General features: G+C 44.4%; 1 protein-coding gene across 1 annotated transcript in view; it reads left to right on the top strand.

Moving 5' to 3' along the window:
- Nucleotides 1-556: 556 nt before the first annotated feature.
- Nucleotides 557-24,295, top strand: part of Mrtfa (myocardin related transcription factor A) — a 184,837-nt gene continuing 161,098 nt past the window's right edge. The window contains exon 1 of the mRNA XM_006979182.4: nt 557-833. The gene's annotated coding sequence lies outside the window, so the exon portion shown is untranslated. The remainder of the gene's footprint in view (nt 834-24,295) is intronic.

Here is a 24,295-nt window from a genome sequence, read left to right as displayed (position 1 = left end):
TCCTTTTGCCAAGGGAGAACCGATTCAGAGAAAGGAGGAGGTGGGCCCCGGTGGGGCGGAGGCATGATGGCATTCAAGGCTTCAGGCCAGAGAGGAACTTATTGTCTTCTTTCGGGAAGTGTGAATGTGAAATAATCGATTTGGGAGTCCCTGCGGAGCAAAGACAGCCGGGAAAAGGACAGAGATGGAGGCTGAAAGGTGATTTCAGTAAAAGCTCCCGTCTGGGCACCGAACCCCGGGTAGCTCCGCGGTCACACTCCCGTTGACAGGGTGATCAAATGGGCTACGGTCTCTTTAAGACCCAGACTCCGCCCCCGGCTCAGCGCCGACCTCCTCCCACCTCCTGGCCGCCGCTCCGCCAGTTCCAGACTTCCCTCAGCGATGAAGTCATCACTCAGCTCTCGATTGGCTGAGCCGTGCTGTCACTCACGAGAAGTCGCGCCGCCGTACTAGCCTGCCTCGTTCCTCTTCCTTCTGCGAACGCCCCCTTAGTCCCGCAAGCCTTGGCTCTGCTGGGCTTCTGATTGGTCGGCACGGCCGTCGCTCCCCGGCGGGGGGGGCGCGGAGGCGGGACCCGGTGTGGTGGGAGGGCCCGCAGCTTCCGTGGCTGAGTGGAGCCGGCGGCGGTCGTGTCTGAGGTGTCCACGGCGGCCAGAGCGAGCGTCCCACCTTCCCCACCCCCTCGAGCCTGCTCGCCACGCTCCCGCGGCTCGCGCCGACCTCTCCCCATCTTCGTGCACCGGGACTGGTCCTTGAGCCTCGGGAGGAGACGCGAGCGGCTGGCACCGGAGCGGGGCGATCCGCGGAGCCGGGGCCGGGAGGCGAACGAGGCGGTGAGTGAGAGTCCGGGCAGGGTCCCCCTCCCCCACGGGCCCCACCCCACCCCGCGCGAGCATCCTTTCTCCCTGCGACCCCCTTCGTGCGCGCCCTGGGCGGGCCGGGCGTTGCGGGCTTCGAGCCCGGGACTGCCTCCTGCGGTCCTCCAGTCCTCCGCCCTTTCCCTAGGGGCTGGGGTCGCCAAGCCTCTGGTCCCCCGGCCGGCCGGGCAGTCGGGTGTGACCGTGCACCTGTGCACCGCCTCGCGGGGCTACGTTTGCTAGGGAGCAGCCTAGGTTCCCGCCCTGGCTGCTCCCCGGGTGTGTGTAATCTGCATGGACCGGTCAGGCGCTTTCTCCAGGCCCTTGTGCAAGCCCGAAGGATCCAGGAGCAATCCTCAGGCTTCTCATGGCAAGGAGGTTTACCTGGATCCGAAGACCTGAAGACCGTATAGCGGCATGGGTGACGCCAGAGCTGCAAGGCTTTGCAGATTTGAAACTTGACCGCCAAAGAAGTAGTGACCGTCGTGTGTGTGTGTGTGTGTGTGTGTGTGTGTGTGTGTGTGTGTGTGTGTGTGTGTGTATGTGTGGTACATACCTTTGATGACCTCTGCCCTCCCCGCTCCATAAGAAAGCACTAATGTTATAGAGTGTTTAGTGCTGGAGCTTTTCCAGTTAGATCAGCTAACCCACGTTTTAGATTGGTAATCTCATCTGGAAAATGGAAATAGCAGTACCTATTACGTTGGAATGTAGATATTAAACGAAAGAATTCACATAAAAACGTTCGATACGGTGTTCAACACCTACAAAGGGTCCAAGAGATGACCAGTGTTCTGATGCTGAGAAGAACCACTCGTAGGTGTGTGAGCACAGCTTGTCTTTGTCAGGATTTCTCTTTGTTATATGGCATAACTCAAGGACAGATTGGTGGCCAGTTCACTGCTTGCCTGCTTGTACTTGGCAGGAAGTGTGTGCAGACAAGAATGTGAACCTCATTACTTAAATATGATGCAGTTACACCTATGCTTCATGGGTGTACATAGTTTTAAATCCATAAGGTGTCTGGAATGTTCCCAGATTGCAAGTTTTTGGAGGGCTGAAGCTAAAGCCCGTGTCGTAATCTTTATGTTCAAGAAGTGAAGCTTGAGTGCTTGACTTTAGAAACCTTCCTCCCAAAAGGTTCGCTTATGTCGTTGTATTGTTGAAACCAGCTGCCTTCCAGGGGCGAAGTGGTACAGCCAACTGGCCCACAGCCCCATCACCGTAGGGAGGGGAACCCTTGCCTGGAAGTTATTAAACTGAGTTTCATCTCATGGTGTTTGCTTTTTTTCATAGCAAACCAAAGGGCTTTCTGATAGTTGCTGGTCATCTTCTTCTTCTTTTTCTTCTTTTTTTCTTTAAAGCAGGGTCTCACTGGGTAGCCCTGGCTGGCCTGGAACTTGCTAAGTAGACCAGGCTGGCCTTGAATTCACAGAGTTCTGCCTGCCTCTACTTTCTGAGTGCTGGGATTAAAGGTGTGTGCCTTAGAAAGAAGCAAACTGTTACTGCTTTTTCCAGAGAGACATCCAAAGAAAAATGTCTGTAGTCCAGGGCTAGCATTTGGTTCAGCACATTGCCAGCACTTTTAAGAAGTGTCCTGTTTAACAAGGCTTTCCAAAGTCACATTCACTAGGGTAAATTTTTTTTATTTAGAGTTAAATCATGAGAGATAGGAGTGTAATGTGTCTCCCATCATCCAAAAGTATTTATTGCAGACTTTCCATGTCCTTAATACTCTGCCAAATCCTGTGAGGGAGGGATTCAAAAAAAAAGTATGAAACAGGATCTTAGTCCTTAAAGGGCAAAACCATAAAGTTTGGGTCACTCAGTAGTAATTATGAATACTTCTTAAGTAATGACTTCATTTATTCATTCAGCAGACTTTTTGTTCCAGGCATATAATGTGCCAGGTGTTTTTCTGAGCTGGGATCACGATAAGTGAGAGGTGGTCCCTGGTCTTGAGGGACCAGCAGAGTCAGAAAGTGACAGGGGGTTGTAGTAAGGTGAAATAAAGTCTATGTGCAATCCCAGAATTGTAGGAGAACATTAAGGCAGGCTTTATTTATTTATTTATTTATTTATTTATTTATTTATTTATTTATTACATTGGAGTGAAGGGAAAGCTTAAAGAGGTTTGAGGTGCATCTTAATTCCATCGAAAGAGATAAAGACCATTCCAGAGAGAAGAAACCGAGCTTGGGTTCCTGACAAATATTCCGAAGGCAGTTATCAGTTTGAACCCTTGGGCAGGAGGGAGGGAAGGAAACCTAACACTATAACATCCCCTGGTGCCCACAGCATAATAGGCATTAGGTCAGCAAGTAGCCCCCTCCCCCACCACAGCCTCATGCTTGTAACACTCTACCAGCCCCTTGGTTTTTGAGATAGGTTTCCTTCTGTAGCCCAGGTTGGCCTGGAACTTAACATGGAGTCTAGAACTGAGGGCAGTCCCCCTGCCCCAGCCCCCTAAGTGCTAGAATTATAGGTATGAGCCACCGTGTCCAGCATTTTTCCCCCTCTCTCTCTTACTCCCTCTCTTGAGAAAAGTTTTGCCCACGATGGGCCTTGAACGAGGCTAACATTATCCTTCTGATTCCTGACAAGTGGGCTGCAGCTGCCTGGCATGCTTCGTTTGTTTCTTTTGTTCCTAGCTTCAAAAGCCCTTCTTGGGACATAGTAGATGCTCAGCAAATACTTGTTGAATATAAAATTAACACAAATCAAATATTTACTCTGTATAAAATGTGTGTGTTTGGGGCGAGAGTTGGAGCTGATTGACACATGAACATTTTGTCTCCTGCCTGAGAAAATACTTCAGTTGGTTTCTGTCCTGGAACTCGCTTTGTAGACCAGGCTGGCCTCGAACTCACAGAGATCTGTCTGCTAATGTCTCTCCTGAGTGCTGGGATTAAAGATGTACATCACTTCTCCAGGCTTTCAGTTGGGTTTTAATTATAAAGTCTTTGAAATAGAAAAAGGACATTGATAGATTGTAGATGAAATGGTGTAAATGTAAGGCATGACTTACAAATGGATGTACATTGGAAGGAAAGTGGTCACTGTTTATGTGATAGGTTTTAATGGAGTCTGAAAATGAAGGAAACGTGCTGGGCATGGTGGCTTGCCCTTGTAATCCCATAATTCCGGAAAGATGAGAATTCAAGGCCAGCTTGTCTCAAAACAAAACCAAAACCAAAAAGAGCTGGAAAGGTGGCTCAGCTGTAAAGATCCCTTGCTTCAAAAGAAAGCATGGGGACCGGAGTTTGGATTTCAGCACCCATGAACAATGCCAGTAACCCCAGAACCGAGCCAGAGGCAGACAGGGGAGGATCACTGGGGCTTCCAGTTTGAGAAGAAAAAAAAAAAATGTTCAGGGAGAGACCCTGCCTCAAAGGAATAAGTCAGAGAGCCGTAGAAGATCTCAGACACCATTCCCTGGCCTTTGCATATGCATACTTGTGCTCCCACAAGCGTGTGTACAACACATTTGCACACGCATACATATTAAAAACAAGCAAACAAACCACAGGACAATAAAATCCCCAACTAACTATACAAGAAAATCAGTGAACTAGTCACTGTTCTTAAGCGGTGTACAGTTCCCGAGAATGAATTTGTTTCTGTCTGTTGCTGTGTAATCTAGTCATTCCAAAGTTAGTGTTAAGGGCTGGGCTTAGAGCCCAGTTGATAGAGGGATTGCCTGGTTTGTATGAAGCCTTGAGCTTTACCCCCAGCACCATAAAACAGCATGGTGGTGCACACCTGGAGTGGCAGCCCTTAGGAGGTAGAGACAGGAGCATCAGGATTTCAGGATCATCCTCAGCTACATGAGAGCCTGTCTCAGAACGAAAACTGAAATAACAAAACAGAAAGGTGTTCAAGGTAGCAAACATTTACCGTGTCTGTTAGCTTCTGTGAGTCAGGCATGTGGAAGCAGCGTGCCTGAGTGGTTCAGGATCTTGAAAGAGATTGTAGAATGTTAGGTGGTGTTGTAGTGATCTGAAAGCTTAACCGAGGCTGGTGGATCCTCCATGGATCCCCCATATAGCTGACAGCTTGGTGCAGGCTGTTAGAGGGATGACTCAACTCCTCCTCATAGGCCCTTTTCCACAAAGCTTACTCAGTGTCCTCCTGGGTTTGTGATTTAGCTTTAGGAGTCATATACTATCATCTCTCTAGTATCCTTTCCCCTGCATATTGCGGGAAGGGACGATGTAAGAAACAAATGCCAGGTAAGGATTCTGAGATGCTGTGTTTGCAACCCAGGACCTTGGGCATACTACATGGATACTGTCCCATTGAGCTACACCCTCAGCGTTTGTGGAACATTTTAAGTAGTCTCTATCATCATTAACATTAAGGACAAATATTTGGTCTTCTCTGTAAAGTGAGGTGGAGTCGTTTTTCTGATACTGGAGAAAATGATAAGTTATCAGAATGATAGACAAGCAGCTGTAGAGTATTGGTAGTTAGTGTAAATACTAGAGTCAGGCTGTCTGGGCTGGAGTGGTGTGATTCTACTCCTGGATGTGACTCATTAGCAGTAAAATGGGCATGAAAGTAGTATCCACTTTATATTGCTAAAGTGGGATTAAAAAAAGCGTAAGCTCCTCAGAACAACTTCCCATGCCTATTACCATGATTCATGGTTATCGGCTCTTTGACATGGGTGTATGAGGCTGGAGTCAGATGAATGAAGGACTGTAGGTAGATTCTTTATTCAGAAGACAGCATTTACATGTCAGCCTTTGGTGCTTCAGGCTGTTCTTCTAGTTCACCTGTGTAATCCAGACCATTTTCTTCTCTCTCCGTCTGGGGGTGGGGTGGGGTGGGGTGGGGGAGGAGCAGGGGACAACTTGCAGGAGTTGTTTTCTTCCTTCTGCCTTGTGGATCCTGCAGATTGAACCCAGGTTGTCAAGCCTTGGGGACAGTGGTTAAAGGCAGATGCTTTTATGCTTATACCCATCTTGCTGCCCTCCATAGTCTAGATATTTGGATTTTGCAAAGTGGCGTGCAGTGCTAGTGTGTTTACTGTTTATTTGAAACAGGGTCTTGTCCTGACACTCAGTGTGTAGCGCAGGTTGACTCTGCTCCTGAATGTGGGCTTATGGGTATACATCACCGCACCTTCCTGCAACAGCTTTATTGAGTTTAACTGCACAGTGAAATCATGAGCACAGATGCTTGCTAAGGGTGTCTGCTCCCTTCTGCTGTCTGTGAATGCCCCAGTCATCGTTCCGCAGAGCGGGTTTAGCCAGAGCAGTACTTCATTCCAGGTGGAAGTGCCTAGAGTGGCAGCAGGTGTGGCCTATGTGTCAGGAGAGTTCATCTGAGAGTTTTAAAGGTACAGGAAGTCGAATCAAAAGGAGCTTCCAGTCTGGAGTGCAGAAGCTTTGGAGCTGAAAGAACAGATAGTGTGACACCCCACAAGTTGGGACAACTCTTCACAGACGTTAGTCCTTTCCCATAGCTTGCCTCAGGATGAAACTAACTTGTGGAAATAGAAATAGATTAAACTTTCTGGGTCTTTGAAGCCATAAAGCTATGATTTTGTCTATCAGGAAAATGTGGGTCTATTTCTCACAAAGTGGACAAATGCCTTTTTTTTTTTTTTTTTTTGTTTTTCAAGATGGTTTCTCTGTGTAGTTTTTGGTGCCTGTCCTGGATCTTGCTCTGTAGACCAGGCTGACCTTGAACTCACAGAGATCCGCCTGCCTCTGCCTCCCGAGTGCACCACCACCACCCGGCCTGGACAGATGCTTTTATGTGGCAAGGTCGAATGTACCTCAGGCTGGCCTGGAACTCCTGGTCCTCCTGCTTCCACCTTCCAAATGCTGAGGTTATAGGCCTGCACACCACACCTGGCAGAAACGACCTGAGTCCTTAACTCTGTCACGTGTGAAGAGGGAAGGTAATTAGACTCAGTTTCTGCAGGTGTTAAAGCAGAAGTTGAGTGACCGACCTGCAGGGTGCCGTGAGGGGCTCGTTGCTGGAAGGGGTCTTAATTCTGTAGTTCAGTTGCTGGGTTCAACTTTCTCTCCGTGTAGTCTCTCAAACCGAATGACTGGAGAGTCAGGTGGCTGCGTCTGGGCCTCTTCCACACCGTGTTTAAGGCCTGCTTGGAGAGCAGTAGTAAGAGCCCCGCGCAGTCCTGGAAAGAGTATTGGCACTTTTCCTTTTCTTTTCTTCACGTTATCTTATTTTTGTGTTGTGTTTGATTTGTTCTTTGTCACTCCTAATATGTGTTTAGAAATCCCCTTTGTAAATGAGACCTGATGAAGAGTAGTTTGGGTTTTTTTTAAACTCCGGAGTGGCCTTGAAGTTAAAATGTAGCTGAGTCTAGCCTTGAACTCTTGATCCTCCTAGCTCTGCTTTCCAAGTGCTGGGGTTACAGATAAGTGCCTCCATGCCCAGCTTTGGATAGTTCATCTTGAAATCTGGAGTGTACCTTCTGTTTGTTTACTGAATTTGAATGTAGGTGTGCTGTTAACAGGTCTTTATCATCTTAAGTTCAGTAGGGTGACTTTGAATTTTGAAACATTTTTGCTCCAATATAAAAAAAATCGTAATAGGTATAATATGAAAATTGTCTGACTCTCTAATGCCCAGTAGCCAATAAAATTACATCGAAAGTTTAAGGATACTATCGGAGTAATTTTCCTGCCGTTAGGTTGTGGGCTAGTCATTGTCCCTGTCTCATCAGTTCCCAACAGCAGTCTGTGACACCTCTCAGAGAGGAACACACTCGGTCACAGTCAGTATTTGGATCTTACTCGTCTGAATTAAATGAGCTGGCTTCCTATGGTAGTGTGGACTAGCCGCCCAGCCTTATGCCGCCTGAGTGTTCCTGTGCAGTCTTTTCATGGTTAGTGGGAAATGTTGGAGTGAGAATTCTTTGTGACAATAGACAAGGTGTTACAACTTTCACACTACTCTTGTTCATTCGTATTCCTTATATGTGTTTTGTTGCCATTCCTGCAGTGGAGAACTGTACAAGGGACTTCGCATCTTAAATTGCTCAATAAATACTTAACCAAATAAGGGCGTACTATAATGTCCAAATTTTTAGAATTTTTTTGTCAGTGTTTCAGTGTCTTTTTAATTGTAAATTGTGTAAGTGATGCCAGGGTCTCTCAGTCATGAATGGTTTATACATATTTTCACTGCCACAAAAATTTACAGGAACTTGGAAAGTTATCTTCTCCTCATACTTCAGCTTAGACTGAGTTGCCTTTGGTGTTACGATGCTTGACACGTTAGCTTTTTTTTCTTTGTTGTACTGGGGATTGAACCCAAGGGACATGCTAGGCAAATGTCGTACCACTAAGCTACACCTGAAGTCCAAATTTTAACAACTTCAAAAAGGTTTTGAGATAGGGTCTATCACAATAGGCCAGGCTGGCCTGAAGCTTTTATTGGGTAGCCTTGGCTAATCTAGGACTCCTGACAGTCCTCCTGTCTCAGATTCCCAAGTACTGAGAATACAGGCATGAACCACCACACTTGGCTCTTGGTTTTATATGTAGTAATATTAATATAATGGATATTCTTTTAAGTAGTCTTTTTTTCGGTGACGGGGATTAAATCTAAGGCTTTGAACGTGCTAGACAAGTGCTGTCCCAGCGAGCTGTGTCTCTTTTCTTTTTTTGAGACAGGGTCTATGTAGCTCTGTCTGTCCTAGAACTTATTATGTAGACCAGGCTGGCCTGAACTCATAGATCAGCTTTCCTCTGCCTCCGGAAGCTGGAATTGAAGTTGTGTGTCACCACAACCAACTATATTGTATTTTTTATCTTTATTGATTGATTGGGATAGGATATTGCTTTGTAGCCTAGGCTGACCTTGAACTTGCTAGCCCAGTCTGGCTTAAACTCACTTTTCCTGCCCCAGCCTCTGGATATGAGTCCCATTTATGGCTTTACACTTTGGATCTCTGCAGAGTTGTACCTGAAGGTGATGGCGTTGAAGGCAGTGGTTCTGTGTTTTATGAATTCAGTGATCCGGTTACACTGACTGCTGTTGCTTTCTGCTCAGACTTTTTTTTTTTTTAAGTGGGGGTAAGGTGGCCTGGAATGGGAGTAGAACAAAATGAAAACATGTATTAATGATTTGAAATGAAATAAATTTTAAAAGAGGTTCATAGGACGGTATGGTTCATTTTGTGTCTGTCATGATCTTTGTACATTGAATCAAGTGATCATCCTAAATCAGAAACGTTGTGGCACAATTATGATTTTTTTTTTTTTTGAGACAGGGTTTCTCTGTGTAGCTTTGTGCCTTTCCTGGGACTCACTTGGTAGACCAGGCTGGCCTCGAACTCACAGAGATCCGCCTGGCTCTGCCTCCCGAGTGCTGGGATTAAAGGCGTGCGCCACCACCGCCCGGCCGATTTTTTTTTTTTTTTTTTTTTTAACATTTACCTAAAAGCTGATTCTGAAGATGTACCTGCAGAAACAGAATGTTTGAAAACTTGGCATAACTTTGACAATCTGGACAAGCTATCCATGGCATTTTATTTTCAACAAGTCTAGTAACCTGGTGGGTGCCCAAATAGAACTGAGTTAATTATAGTGTAACCTTTTGTTCTATTTGGAGAGTGTGAAGGGATTTTTGAACACTCTCCAGCATTCACCTTCATTAAGTGAGTGTAGAAAACTTAGAAAGCTCTTCCTAGACCAGAAGTTCTCAAAAGATAACTTCTCATTGCTTTCTCTCTGCCTTGGCTGATCGTAGGCTTCCCCAGTGATCAGTTTGGGATTAGATGCACCTGTTCTGCCCTGGCTCTGCTGTTCACTGGCTTTGTGATCCCGGGCAAGGGAACTAACTGTTTTGAATCTCATTTCCTCATAGGATAGTCTGGAGAGACGGCTCAGAGGTTAAAATCACTGTACTCTTCCAGAGGACCTAGGTTCGATTCCTCATAGGATAGTTGTGAGGGCTAAATAGTTGCATGTGAAGCATCTAGTACATGATAGTCATTTAATGTGTGTTCATTTTTCTTAGCTGCTAGTGTTTCTCTTGTAGCACTAGCCACAATCACTTATTTTTTCATTTTATTTTACATGTGTATGCATTGTTTGTGTGTATGATGTACATGTGCCTATTTGTGTGGAGGTCAGAAAACAATGTTGGTCAGTCAGGGTTCTCTGGAGGAATAGAACTTATAGAGTGAATCTCCCTCCCCCCATATAAAGGGATTTATTAGAGTAACTTACAGTCTGTGGTCTGACTGGTCCAAAAATGGCTGTCTCCCAACAGAAGGTCCAAGAATCCAGTCCACAAGGCTAGAAGTCTCAGCTGGTCTTCAGTCTGCTGGAATCCCGAAGAGGTAGGCTCTAATATTAGTGAAGGAATGGACTTGCCAGAGAGCAAGCAGGCAAAGAGCAAAAGGCCCTTTCTTCCATGTCCTTTACGTAGGCTGCCAGCAGAAGGGTGGCCTACATTAAAGGTGGATCTTCCCACCTCAAAAGATGTGGGTTAGAGGTGGGTCTTCCCACTTCAAGTGATTTAAGAAAAATCCTTCACTGGTGTGCCTAGCCACTCAGGTTTTACTTAATTCCAGATGTCATCAAGTTGACAACCAAGAACAGCCCACAGGTACCTTCCTCCTTTTGTTTTTCACACAGTCTCATTGGTCTGGAACTTTGAGTAGCTGCACTAGCTGGCCAGTGAGCTTTCAGGAATCTGCACCCTCTGCACCCGTGTCCACACTGCTAGGATTACGGGTATGTGCCCCTATGCCCAGTTTTTCACATGAGTTCTGTGGCTTGAACTCAGGCCCTTACACTCTCAAGGCAAGTACTTTACCAGCCATGTCACCGTCCTCAACCAGAAAGGACAGAACAGTATCCAGAGTTATAAGAATCCTTCCTGTGTGTCCAGCCTCAGTCACCTCAACAGTTTTCACTGTGGTCTCCGCTGACGTGGGGGTCGCTGAGCCAGCAAGTTCTCCCTAGTTTAGTGAAGTGGTAACTTGTAGTTACTCAGGCAAGAACCTTGTCACCCTCTCTTCCCTGTTTCCTGCTTCATAGAAGCCAGTTCTCAGCAGATGCTGCTCATCGTCTTCAGCACACATCCACAATCTCACATTTCTTACCCTCTCACGGTCCCCCTGGTCCGAGCAAGCTGTCTGTGTTCATTTCCTTTGCTAGGGTGTTGTAACAAATCCTTAGATTCACCTTTCTTCTTTACAGTTCAGGAGGGCAGATGCCAGAAGTCAGATCCTCTGGTCCAAATAAAGTGCCACCAGGGCTGTATTCTTTCAGAAGCTTTAGGGGAGAGGCTTCTGGTGGTGACTGGCGTTCCTTGGTTTGGGGAAGCATCCAGAATATATCAACCTTGAAATATATACTAGTCTTTTTCTTCTCTGTTTTTGTCAGACTTCTCCCCTCCTCTTCCTTTGCAGGGCTGTGACTTTGTTTAGACTCGTGGGCCTTCCTGTACAGTCCAGGTTGATCCCCTGCAAACCCCTTAATTTAATCATGAAGACTCACCTCCCCCCCCCCCATGTAAAGTCCCATGTACTGGTTATAGGAATTAGGATGTGGCATATTTGGGGGGGTCACTTTTAGCCTGTTGTAGACTGTTCTCTGGCCTCTAGAAGTTCATTTCTTCCCACATGTAAAATACATTTTTAGGGGCTGGAGAGATGGCTCAGAGGTTAAGAGCATTGACGGCTCTTCCAGAGGTCCTGAGTTCAATTTCCCAGCAACCACATTGCGGCTCACAACCATCTATCATGAGATCTGATGCCCTCTTCTGGTGTGCAGGCATACATGCAGACAGAACACTGTGTACATAATAAATAAATCTTTTAAAACTACTGCATTTGTATTTTGTGTGTATATGTGTGTGCAAATGTGTGCATTGCATGTGCTATGGTGCACATGTGGAGGTCAGAGGACAGTTTGCAGCAACTGGCTCTCGCCTTTCTCTCTGTGGGTCCTGGGGATTGAACTCACATTGTCAGGTTTTGCAGCAGGGCCTTTTTTTTTTTTTTTTTTTTTTTTTCGAGACAGGGTTTCTCTGTGTAGCTTTCCGCCTTTCCTGGAACTTGCTTTGTAGACCAGGCTGGCCTCGAACTCACAGAGATCCGCCTGCCTCTGCCTCCTGAGTGCTGGGCTTAAAGGCGTGTGCCAGCAGGGGCTTTAACTTTAGTCATATTGCTGGCCCCCAAAATATAACTTGGTATCATCACAATTATGTATTATCTTCTCCCCAAAAGGGGGAAGGTATCTGTTGTCCTGGGACAGGTGTAGTAGGCACAACATAGCAATTATGAACAGTTCCACCCTGAAAGAGAGAAAATGCAAGGGCCTTAGGTGTTTTTAGAATCTGATATGGAACTTGACTTGGTGGGTTCCAAAGTCTGGGAATAATTCTCTGTGGCTTGAGACTGCCCTCGTGGCCTATGGCTGTGGCTGTGGTATCTGATCTTTTTCCTTTTTTTCTCCTGAAAGGTAGTATATGTTTGCAGCTGAATTGGGTTTTTTCCTCTCTTAAACAGCAGCATAACTTTGATATTACTAATATCAAATTATAATTGCTGAGAAGCTATTAAAATATATTTAACATTCACCACCATATCCATTTTCTAGTGTACTGTGGATGGTAGGTAAGTTCTTATTGTGGTGCAGCTGTCCATCATCATCCTTCATCCCTGAGCTGCTGTCATCTTGCAGAATTGCAGCTCTGTACTCACTAATAATAACTCCCTTTTCTCTTTTCTCTCCAGCCCTGGCAACCACTTTTTCAGCACTTTGCATTCCTATGAAGCACGTGCATGCGTGTGGTATATACACTTGTCTGTCTGTACAAGTACTCATGCCTGTGCATATGCAGAAGGCAGAGGAAGATGCCATGAGTCCCACACTGTCACTTTCCATTCATTCTGTTAAGACAGGATCTCTCAGTGTATCTGGAGTGATGCTGTGCTACCAAGCCCGAGCAGTTCTCCTGTCTATAACCGTAGTAGTAATAGGGTTACAGACATGTGCACACGTCAGCTTTTTCTATGAGTACTGGGGTCTGAACTCACATCCTCCTGTTTGCATAACAGGTATCTTTCCCCGTTGATCCATTTCTCCAGCCCCTGTTGCTGTGGTTTTAGTACTTTAAGTACCTCATATTTATAGAGGCATGTAATATTTGTCTCCTGAGGTTGGCTTATTTCATTTAGCGTAATGTCCTCAAGATTTACCCATGTCACATTTTCCTCCCCTTTGCGCTGACAAGATGGCTCAGTAAATAAAGACACTTACTTTCAAGTCTGATGATCTAGATTTCATTCCCAGAACCCAATGGTAAGAGAACTCAACCCCTCAAGATGTCCTAACTTACACACACATACACACTAAATAAATGTTACAAAAATTTTTTCTGGGTGTGCTGGCTAGTTTAATGTCAACTTAACACAAGCTATGGTCATCTGAGAGGAGGGAGTGAGATTGAGGAAATGCCTCCATAAAATCATGCTGTTGGCAAACCTGTGAGGCATTTTCTCAATTAACGATTAATGTGGGAGGGCCCAGTCCATTGTGGGTGGTGCCATTCCTGGGCTGGTGGTCCTGGGTTCTGTTGTAAAGCGGGCTGAACAAGCTATGAGGAGCCAGCCATGGCCTCTGTATTAGCTCCTGCCTCTGGGATCCTGCCCTGCTTGAGTTCCTGTCCTGACTTCCTTTGATGATGAACTGTGATGTGGAAGTGTAAGCAAAAAAACCCTTTCTTCCCCAAGTTTGATCATGGTGGTTCATCACAGCAATAGAAACCCTGACTGTAAGACACTAGGCCACAGAAATGGCTCAGTGGGTCAAGGTGCTTATCTCCAAGCCTGATGACCTGAGTTTGATCTCTGAGGACCCACATGGTATAAAGAGAGAATGGATTACTGAAAGTAATCCTCTGACCTCCACATGTGTGCTGTGGTATGTGTGTGTGCCCACATACAAATACACCTCCACACCATACATATAATAAATATAAAAGTAAGTACTCGGGCCTGGAGAGATGGCTCAGAGGTTAAGAGCACTGACTGACCTTCCAGAGGTCCTGAGTTCAATGCCCAGCAACCACATGGTGGCTCACAACCATCTGTAGTGAGATCTGGTGCCCTCTTCTGGCCCACAGAGATACATGCAGACAGAACACTGTATACATAAGAAATAAATAAATCTTTAAAAAAAATAAATAAAAGTAAGTACTCTTTCTTTTATTTCTTTTAAATTTATTTTTATGTACGTTGGTGTTTTGCCTGCTTGTGTGTCTGTGAGTGTTACAGACAGTTGTGCACTGCAATGTGGGTGCTGGGAATTGAACGTGGGTCCTCTAGGAAGAGCAGTCAGTGCTCTTAACCTCTGAGCCATCTCTCCAGCCCAAAAGTAAATACTCTTTAAATAAACCTTCTTACTGGTTTGAATAGTTTCATTAGTTTGTTTCTTTCATGTCGAATTCTCATAGCCACCAGTGCTAGAGGTGGAATCCATAGGGGTCTTAACATGCTAGGCAATTACTCTACTGTTGATGTATAAACTCCTTGCTTTATTTTTCTTTATTTCATCTTGTCCTTCAAGTCCAAGCTTGCAGCATTTCTGCTCATCAAGCATTCTTAGAAACTTTCTGGATCTCCTGTGTATATCTCAGAAATTCTTATTAGTCAAGAGGGTCCTCCAGAGCCTTGCTGGATAATCTCATCTCTATTCTTAGCTTCTGCTTAGGGTTGGTTGAGGGAATCTATGAGTCACAATCTTTAACCCTAGTAAAAGGTTGTTCAGCCACACCCTTAGTTTTTCTCCATCAAATACTTTCTTAATAGTAAATCTCCTAATTTTAGCATCTTTTGTGATCAAGATAAACTGAGATTTTTCTAAATCACCAAGTCCTGTTTTCTTTCTTCTTTAAAGATCAATTAAAATTTTTTTATGTATATTTGTGTGTCTGTGTGTGTAAGTACCCTTGGAGGCTGGAAGAGGGCGTTGAATCCCCTGGAGCTGGAGTCTTAGGTAGTTGTGAGGTGCCCACATATCTGGGAGCTGAGCCTGGAGGAGCAAGCACTCCTAGCCACTGAGTCCTCTGCAGCCTTTAGTCCTGTTTTTCATTTAACATTTCTGTCATCAATTTATGTTTCCTCTTGCATGGTTTGTAAGCAGAAGAAACGAGGCTACACATTCAGCATATTGCTCAGAAAATCTCACAGAGTCTGTGTGCGTTTGAAAGTTCCACTTCTGTGCAGAGCTAGGACCCAGGTCAGCTCTCCTCCTCCTATGTATGCTTCCTCCTCTACAGATTGTTTTTCCTCTCAGTGCACTAAAGGTCCTTTTTTTTTCCTTTTTAATTTTTTTATTCATATGTGAGTTTATTCGTATCTTTAATAAATGTAAAATATGTGCTCAAACTGTTTTAAAATATCTTTCTCTATGATTTAGTATCAGCAATTTTTTTCTTTTTCTCTCTTTCTCTCTCTCTCTCTCTCTCTCTCTCTCTCTCTTTCTTTTTTTTTTTTCCAAGACAGGATTTCTCTGTAGCTTTGGAGCCTGTCCTGGAACTCGCTCTGTAGGCCAGGATGGCCTCGAACTCACAGAGATCTACCTGCCTCTGCCTACTGAGTGCTGGAATTAAAGGCGTGCACCACCACGGCCCGGTCACTGAATGCACTTTTTAAAAACAATTTTTTTTAATTTTTAAATTAATTTTTTTTTTTTTTTTGGTTTTTCAAGACAGGGTTTCTCTGTGTAGTTTTTGGTGCCTGTTCTGGATCTTGCTTTGTAGACCAGGCTGGCCTCAAACTCACAGAGATCCGCCTGGCTCTGCCTCCCAAGTGCTGGGATTAAAGGTGTACACCACTGCCGCCCAGCACTAAAGGTACTTTTAACAGTCATATTTTTACCTGAATTCTGTTGTAGAGGTGTTTGTATCCTGCTGTTTTACTTTTTTTTTTTTGAGATACGTCTTGGAACTCACGATATAAACCAGGCTGGCCTTGAACTCACAGAGATCTGCCAGTCTCTGCCTGTGGAGCGCTGAGATTAAAGGCATGTGTTACCACACCCGGTTGGATGTTTATATATATATATGCTCTAAAGCCGTGCAAGAGTCTCTGCTGTGTGTCTGCCTCTGCTTCTGAGCCTTACCAGGAAGGAGCACCTTTCATGTCTGCACTTCTGTCAGCAGCCTGTTTAAGGCAGTCTGCACCCTTTCTGTCATGATTCTAAATGTATTTCCAGCCTCTTTGTTTCCAGTTCAAAGGCACTTCCACATTTTTAAGCATCTGTTACAGCAACATCTCACTTGCAGGGACCAAAATGTATCAGTCAGAGAAGCAGAACCAGTAAGAGAGGTCTGCTAAAAGGTTATGGCAGGCGTTGGTTTGTGTCATTATGAGGGTTGGCCTAACAAGTCTGACATAAACTTGGCTGTTGAAAAGGACAGGAACGAGACTATTGCTGCTGCCATCCAGAGGTGGAATTTCTCCTAGGAATCTGAAGGTTTGCCTTTAAAAATTGATTTATTCTTTAGACAGGGTCTTGGTGTGAAGCACAGGCCGGACCAGAACTTCTGTCTTCCTGGCAAAGCCCATGAGTGCTGGTGTATACTTCTCAGTGCTGTCCATAACAGGTGTGCCACCACACTGTGCAGTTCTGCCCATAGGCTTTTCAGTGAATTGAATCCAGTCCACTCACATTATGTAGGCTGGTCTTCTTTACCAGTTCACTGATTATGGATGTTAATTACGTCTACAAAGTATGTTCACAGGACCCTGAGTGTGTGCTTGAGTAACTGGGAGCTATAGCTTAAGCAAGCTAACAGATACAGTTCACTGTTAAGTCACCTGTCATCCCAGCACTCGGGAATTAAAGCCAAGAAGATCTCAAATTCAGGGCCAGCCTGAACTACGTAGCAAGATCTGTCTCTGAAACCAAGGGCTGGGGATTTACTTCACTGGTAGAATGCTTGAATAGTACAAGGCCTTGGATTTAATCCCTAGTACTGCATAAAACAAACAAACAAACAAAAAACCTGCCCACATTCTTATACTGATATAATAGTTTACTTTGAGCTGGATTGCCCATTATTTCTCTTGATTTCTTTCTTTTGATTTTTTTTTAACTCGGTGTTGAGGAGGGGAGGTGTCTCATTATGTAGCCCTGCAAATCTGAAAACCCAAGTTTTATCCCCAGAACTTGAGTAAAAGTACAAGAAGAGGACTGACTCCACAGAAGTTGTGTGTGTGTGTGTGTGTGTGTGTGTGTGTGTGTGTATACATGTGTACATGCATACCATGCAACTTAGCATGCATACATATGCACACAAATTAATTTAAAAACTCAGTAATAAGGGGCTGGAGAGATGACTGAATAGTTATGAGCACATAACTCAGACGTTAAGAATGCTCTCTGCTCTTTCAGAAGTGCAGAGTTCAATATTAGCACCCACACCAGGTGGCTCACAAACGCCTGTAACTCCAACTCCAAGGGATCCAACATTCCCTTCTGGCCTATGTGAGCAGCTGCGACACATGTGCACATATACATAAACACATACACACTGGCATAAATAATAAATAAAATAATCTATAAAACAGAAGGCATAATTTACACACAATGAAACACAACATTTAATTGTAGTTAAGTTTTGATCAGCATAAGCTCTTGTGCAACCATCACTTTTTTTTAAAACCTGTTTTTTTTATAGGCAAGAGAGTGAGTGTGTGTGTGTGTGTGTGTGTGTGTGTGTGTGTGTGTGTGTGTGTACAGGTGCCCAAAGAAAGCATCATATCCCTTGGAGTTGGAGTTACAGGCAGTTGTGCTCCAACTTGCATAGGAAGAACTTGAGTCTTCTGAAAGAGCAGCAAGTACTTTTAGCTACGGAACCATCTCTCCAACTCCAGAGTCATCACTTTGAATCAAGAAAAAAACATTCCCATCACCCTATATGTTTTGATTGTTTTGTTTTGTTAACAATCTTCCACAGCTACAAGCAACCAATTAAAAGCTTTTTCCCAGCAAGCCTGTATGTGTGGTGTGTACCAGTGCAAATGCACATGTGTGCATGTGTGCGTGCTTGCGGATGCCCAAGGTTGACACGGGGAGTCTTCCCCCATTACTCTCCTTATCTTTGAGGCAGGGTCTCTTGACTGAATCCACAACTCACAGACACAACTAGTCTAGCCAGCCAGCTTGCTCCAGGATGTCCTGACTTTGCTACTGGAACCACAGGCAGCTGCTACTCACTCTATTTATGTGGGTTCTGGGGACCCAAATTCCAGTCCTAAACTTGCACAGCAAACATCTTATCCCCTTTATCCCCAGCCCTCCCTAACCCAAATTTGTATCACTATAGATTGGCTTTTCCTATTCTGGGACTTCATATATATGAGTTCACACAGTATGTTCTCTTTACTTTCTTCTTTCATGCACATTTTTTTTTTGGTTCATTTATATTGTTACATGTACCAATAATTTATTTCTTTTTTTTTTCCCAAACTTTTAAGCTATTACAAAAAAAAAAAAATGTCTTCATGAACAATTAAATGGTGTTTTTGGTAAGCCTATGTTTTAATTCTTCCTGGGTAATAAACAACTAAGTACAGTATTGCTGAGTTGCATGGTATGCAGAATTTAACTTCATTAAAAAACAAAAACAAAAACACTTCGAAAATGATTGATCCAAAGAACTCCAGCTGCTGTTCATCCCCACCAATGTTTGGTTTCTTTTTTGTTTGACTTTAGCTTTGTCTGAATGTTTGTCTGTGTACCATGTGTGCCTGAAGAGGACGGCAGGTCCCCTGGAGCTGGAGCTATACATAGTTGTGGGACACCATGTGGGTGCTAGGAATCAAACCCCAGGTCCTTTGGAAAAACAGCCAGTGCTCTTAACTCTTGAGCCATTTCTCCAGCTCCAATTGTTTAGTTTTGTTTTTGATACAGGGTTTCACAATGTAATCCTGACTATCCTGGAACTCTGTAGACCAGGCTAGCCTCGAACTCCCAGCGATGCACCCGCCTCTGCTTCTGCCTCCCAGGGCTGGTTGTCACCAGTACTTGCAATTGCCCATCTCTTTCAAGTCTAGCCATTTTAATGGGTATGAAAGAGCACGACTATAGTTTTAATCTGTATTCCTCTGAAAACTAATGGTGGCGAATGACTTTTCACACACTGTTGCTAATCACATATTTCTCTGCTGTGAAGTGTCCAAGTCTTTTACAGGATTTCTCTGAGTACCCTGGCTGTCCTGAAACTAGCTCTGTAGACCAGGCTGGGCTCAAATTCAGAGATCCAACTGCCTCTGCCTCCTGAGTGCTGGGATTAAAGGTGTGCACCACCAGCACTTGGCTCTTTTACTTATTTTTTAATTGGGCTGTTTGTCACGCTACTGATTTTTTTTTTAAGATTTATTTTTATTTTGTGTATATAGGTGCTTTTATTTGCATGTATGTCTGTGCACGTATGTGCCTGGTGCCTGAGGAGGCCAGAGAGAGGATCAGATCTCCTGGAACTAGAGCTGCAAACAGTTGTGAATTATTTATGCCAGTGTGTATGTGTTTATGTATATGTGCACATGTGTTGCAGCTGCTCACATAGGCCAGAAGGGAATGTTGGATCCCTTGGAGTTGGAGTTACAGGCGTTTGTGAGCCACCTGGTGTGGGCGCTAATATTGAACTCTGCACTTCTGAAAGAGCAGAGAGCATTCTTAACGTCTGAGCTGTTTCTTCAGCCTTATAAATATACTTCAAAGTTGGTTTAAGAAACACTATGCAGATCAACACTGTGGGCTACACAAAAGATGCTTTTAAAAAAATGCCTGCCTGTCTGTCTGTCCATGTGCGTGCAGACCTATGTGTATATTACAGCACACACGTGAGGTCAGAGGACAACGTTGGTGTTGGTCTTCATCTAGTCTCACTTTTTTGAAGCATGCTCTTTGTTGTTTGCTGCTGTGTACATCAGGTGGCCCACAAGCACCTGGGGATTCTCCTGTCTCTGTCTCCCATCTTGGCAGAGAATTATAGATGTGGGCTACCACTTGGCTTTATGTGGGTCCTGGGGTTTGAATTCAGGTCTTTGCACTTGCCTGGCAAGTGTTTTGCTCATTGAACCATCTCCTCAGCCCATAAAAGATGTTCGTGTGCCACGTTTGATTTCAGCCCCATAGTTTCTACGAGCTGATTTATACTTTTATTGCATATGCCGACTACAAGAGGGCCTTTTTGTACAGGGGCCTCACATTTCTGTTGAATGAAGGAATGTGTCAATGATGTGCCCTCTTGCATCTCCATTGGGACAACGAAGCCCATCTTGCCTCCAGTTTTCCAATGCCGGTCACTTTAATGGAGATGCTTTGTTTGGCTTCCCCTGGCAGTTGTCCCTTGAGCACATGTGAAATTATTCATTTACACAGTTACTGAGCCTCTATCATGTGTATTACTCTGCCAGAATAAAGCACTGGCAGACTGAGGAGTTATGCATTTGCCAGTTGATTTTGTATGTAGTTTACATTTGACTTATTAAAAGCAAATGGATTAGATTTTCTTTTCCTTTTTTTTTTTTTTAAAGATTTATTCTTTGTGTATAGGTGTTTTGCCTGCTTGTATGTATGTGTGCCATGTGCATGCCCAGTGCACAGTGAAGTCAGAAGAGGACTTTTGGATCTCCAGGAACTAGAGTTACAGATGCTTATGAGCTAAGATGTGGCTGATGGAAACCAAACCTGGGCCCTCTGCAAGAGCAACATGTGCTTACCCAATGAGCCATCTCTCCAGCCCCAGCTTTTTTTTTTTAATTTTTAAATTTAAATTTTAAATAAAGTTGTATATGTGTCTTTGTGTGCATAAATGCCTTGAAGGCCAGCGGTTTGGAACTGGAGTTACAGATGGGTTGTGAGCTATCCTACATGCGTGTTAGGAAGCCAGCTCAGGTTGTCTGCAAGAGTATGTCCTGAATACATATTAACTGCTGGACCATTTCTCCAGCCCCTGGGTTAGCTTTTCTTAGAATCTGTTTCAGCTATCTTTTTTTTTTTTTTTTTTTTTTGTCTTATGTGTTTATCTCTGTTATCTGAGGAAAAGACTATAATACAAACTATCTAATAACTCCTCAGATGAGAATGAGTGAAAAATGAGTAGTGTTCTGAATTTCTGCAGACATGGCAAGTTTCTACCTTTCTTTTAAGGTCTATAAAGGATGAGTGGGTTGATTTAATTGAATTCCATTGCTGAAGTCAAATTGCATAATGGTTTGTAGTCAGGCTATAGCTGTATGCTGTCTTCATCAAGTTTGGTTGCAACTAATAAAGACTTTCATAGGTCATCAAGTAGAATTATTACTCTCTTTCTCCTGGCCCCACAGCCAGAACCATCTGTGCTGATGAGGGTCGTGCTCTTAACTTCGGTCAGGCTGCTCTATCTTCTTGGGACAGCTTTCTGCTCCCCGTTGCTTAGACTGTCTTTGGCCATTTTTATTTGTTTTGCTTTTCTCAGACAGGGTCTCACTATATCCCTGGCTGTCCTGGAACTCACTGTGTAGCCCAGGCTGGCCTCACACTCACAGGGATCTGCTGCCTCTGCCTCATTAAGTGCGGAGATTAAGGGCGGGAGCCACCACTCCTAGCCTGTCCGTTTTAAAATTAGCAGGAGGCTGAACTCTGTAGAAGTCAACTTTCCTTGTGTAGTAAGAATGAATCCTCCAATTACGAATGTGTTCGGAATACTCTCATGTAATCAACCCAGCCAATCTCAGTCTCTCTCCCTCTGCCCCTCCCTTCCTCCCTCTTCCTTCCCCTTCTTCCCTCCCCTCTTCCACTTCTCCCTTCCCTTTCCTTCGCCTATTCCTTGTTCCTCTGAGGCAGTGGTTCTCAACCTGTGGGTCGTGACCTCTTTGCAGGGGTGTTGAACGACCTTTTCACAGCGGTCACATATCAGATATCTTTCATATCAGGTATTTATAGTACAATTCATAGCAGTAGCAAAATTTCAGTTATCAAGTAGCAGTGAAAATTTTATGGTTGGGGGATCACCACAACACGAGGAGGAACTGTACTGAAGGGTCGCAGCATTGGGAAGGTGGAGAACCATTGCTCCGGGGCTTTTTCTTCCTGTATTTTACCATCATGGGGGTAATAGCTGCCCCTGATAGATACCATTTTCCCCATGTATGTTATGTTTAATAAAACAAGTTTAATAAACAACAACAAAACCCCAAGGGGCTGGAGAGATGCCTCAACACTTAAGAGCCCTGATCTATAACTCCGATTCCAAGGAATCTGTTGCTGTCCTCTGGCTTCCTTGAGTACCAGACATACATATGGTGCATAGACATACATGCAGGTATACACATAAAGCACCCCCCCACACACACACAAAATGAAATACAACCAAAATAAAACCAAAATGAGTACATCCGTGTATGAAGCTGAGTAACATGTCCGGAGTCCATAGTGGATACAAAGTGTGTTAGTTGACTGGACCTGGGCTTTTCTCCTCCACCTTTACTTGGCGCACTCTCCTGAAAAGGAAGCCAGGGAGATTAAGAGTGGCTCCTATCTGATAATAGCTTAGTAACCTAAGAGGAGGCATTTCCCACGGCTGCAACTGGAGCCCAGTAAAAGCCTAACGAACTGTCCTTGCCTCTGCAGTAGTCAGTTTGTCTCTGCTGACAAATCAGAGGGACTGAGCAAGAGAAATATGACAGGAATATGGAAATGAGGAAAAAGAGAAATTGGTACTTCTAATTTGTCCCCAGGACTGTGTCTACTCTTGCCCAAGTTTAATACCATGTCAAAGGAGGAGGAAATAGGCTCTGTGTTCTAAGTTACCAAGAATATCATGCCAAAAATTGGCAAAGACTTACATTGTTCAGAATGTGTTACTTCAAATGCATGTTTGATAGGTTCAAATCTTGTCTAGTTATTTTTGCTATCAAAGACTTAGATATACTTAAATTTTGTATTCCCACTAGTGGTGAGCTTGGGCTCCAGTTTCTCCATGTCCTTACTGTGTTTGAGATACTGTGACCACGGCAACGCTCCCCCTCCCCAGGGTTTCTCTATGTAACAGCTCTGGTTGTCCTAGAACTTGCTTTGTAGACCAGGCTGGCCTTGAACTCACAGAGATCCTTCTGCCTTTGCCTTCTGAGTGCTGGATTACAGGTGTGTGCCACCACTGCCAAGCTCTCGGCAATTATAAAGAAAACATTTAATTGGGCCTGGCTTACAGTTCAGAGGTTCAGTCCATTATCATCATGGCAGGAAGCATTGCAGTGTGCAGGCAGACATGGTGCTGTAGCTGTAGCTGAGAGTCCTACATCTTGCAGGCAACAGGAAGTGGACTGACACCCTTGGGGGTATCCTGAGCATAGGAAACCTCAAAGCCCACCCCACAGTGACACATTTCCTCCAAGAAGGCCATACCCACTCCAACAAAGCCACACCTCCTAATAGTGCCATTCCCTATAAGATTATGGGGGCCAGTTACATTCAACCACCACACCATGTGAGGTGGTAGTCTTTGCATGTTTAACATTCTCATGTGTCATTGGCAGCATAATGCCAGCCCCAGTTATTATCATGTTACTTACATATCCAGTATTTTGGCTTTGACCCATTACTGTAAATCTTACAAAGGCAGGGAAGGACCTTGTCCACCTTCACTACGAATAGCCCGGTTCTCAGTAGCTGCAAAACTATGGTTGGTCGGCAAGTAATGAATGAAGGAAAAGTAAAGAGAAGTAGCCTGGTGGTGAGGACTTGAGCTGGGTCCTGGTTCATTCATTTATAGAATGAATTTGATAATGTCTTACAAGTAGGAGTTTGGCGAGATTAAAAGAGCTCACATGTAAAACCTTAATGATCAGTACCTGGCATATTGCCATTATCTGATATGTGGCAGCAGCTATTTTAGAGAGAGGTCAGCTGGCCAGTGGATTGTTAGTACCCTTGGAGTTGAAAAATCCTCATTCTGAGGCTGGAGCAAACTGCTCGGTGGTTAAGAGCACTGGCCGCTTTTGCAGAGGACCTAGGGTTCTATTCTCAGTACCCACATGGCGGCTCACAACCACCTATAGCTCCAGTTCCAGGGGGTCTAGTACCCTTTTTTGGTCTCTGAAGACCATATATGGTGCACAGACATACATGCAGCAGAACACTCATACACCCAAAATAATAGTTAAAAAATCCTCATTCAGTGAATAATAGTACTGTTATGTGGCCTGACCTCAGTGTCTGAAGTGTTTCCTCTGTTAAATTGGACTGTTAAGTTAGTTGTCTCCTAAGGGTCCTTCTGTGGTTTGCATTTGATCTTTGTAGTTGTTACTGCATTTGTTCCAGCAATCTTGACCATGTCATGCTGTCTCAGCATTACTGATATAAGAATTGTCAACCTCAGAATCAATTTCAGAAGTCTCTTAAGTGGTAGAGTTGACTTAAAATAGCTTTATAAAGTAACTTTTA

This window comes from Peromyscus maniculatus, chromosome 20 (assembly GCF_049852395.1).
Source record: "Peromyscus maniculatus bairdii isolate BWxNUB_F1_BW_parent chromosome 20, HU_Pman_BW_mat_3.1, whole genome shotgun sequence".
NCBI lineage: Eukaryota > Metazoa > Chordata > Mammalia > Rodentia > Cricetidae > Peromyscus > Peromyscus maniculatus.
The sequence above is the reverse complement of the archived record's forward strand: the minus strand, read 5'-3'. Positions and strand labels throughout refer to the sequence as shown.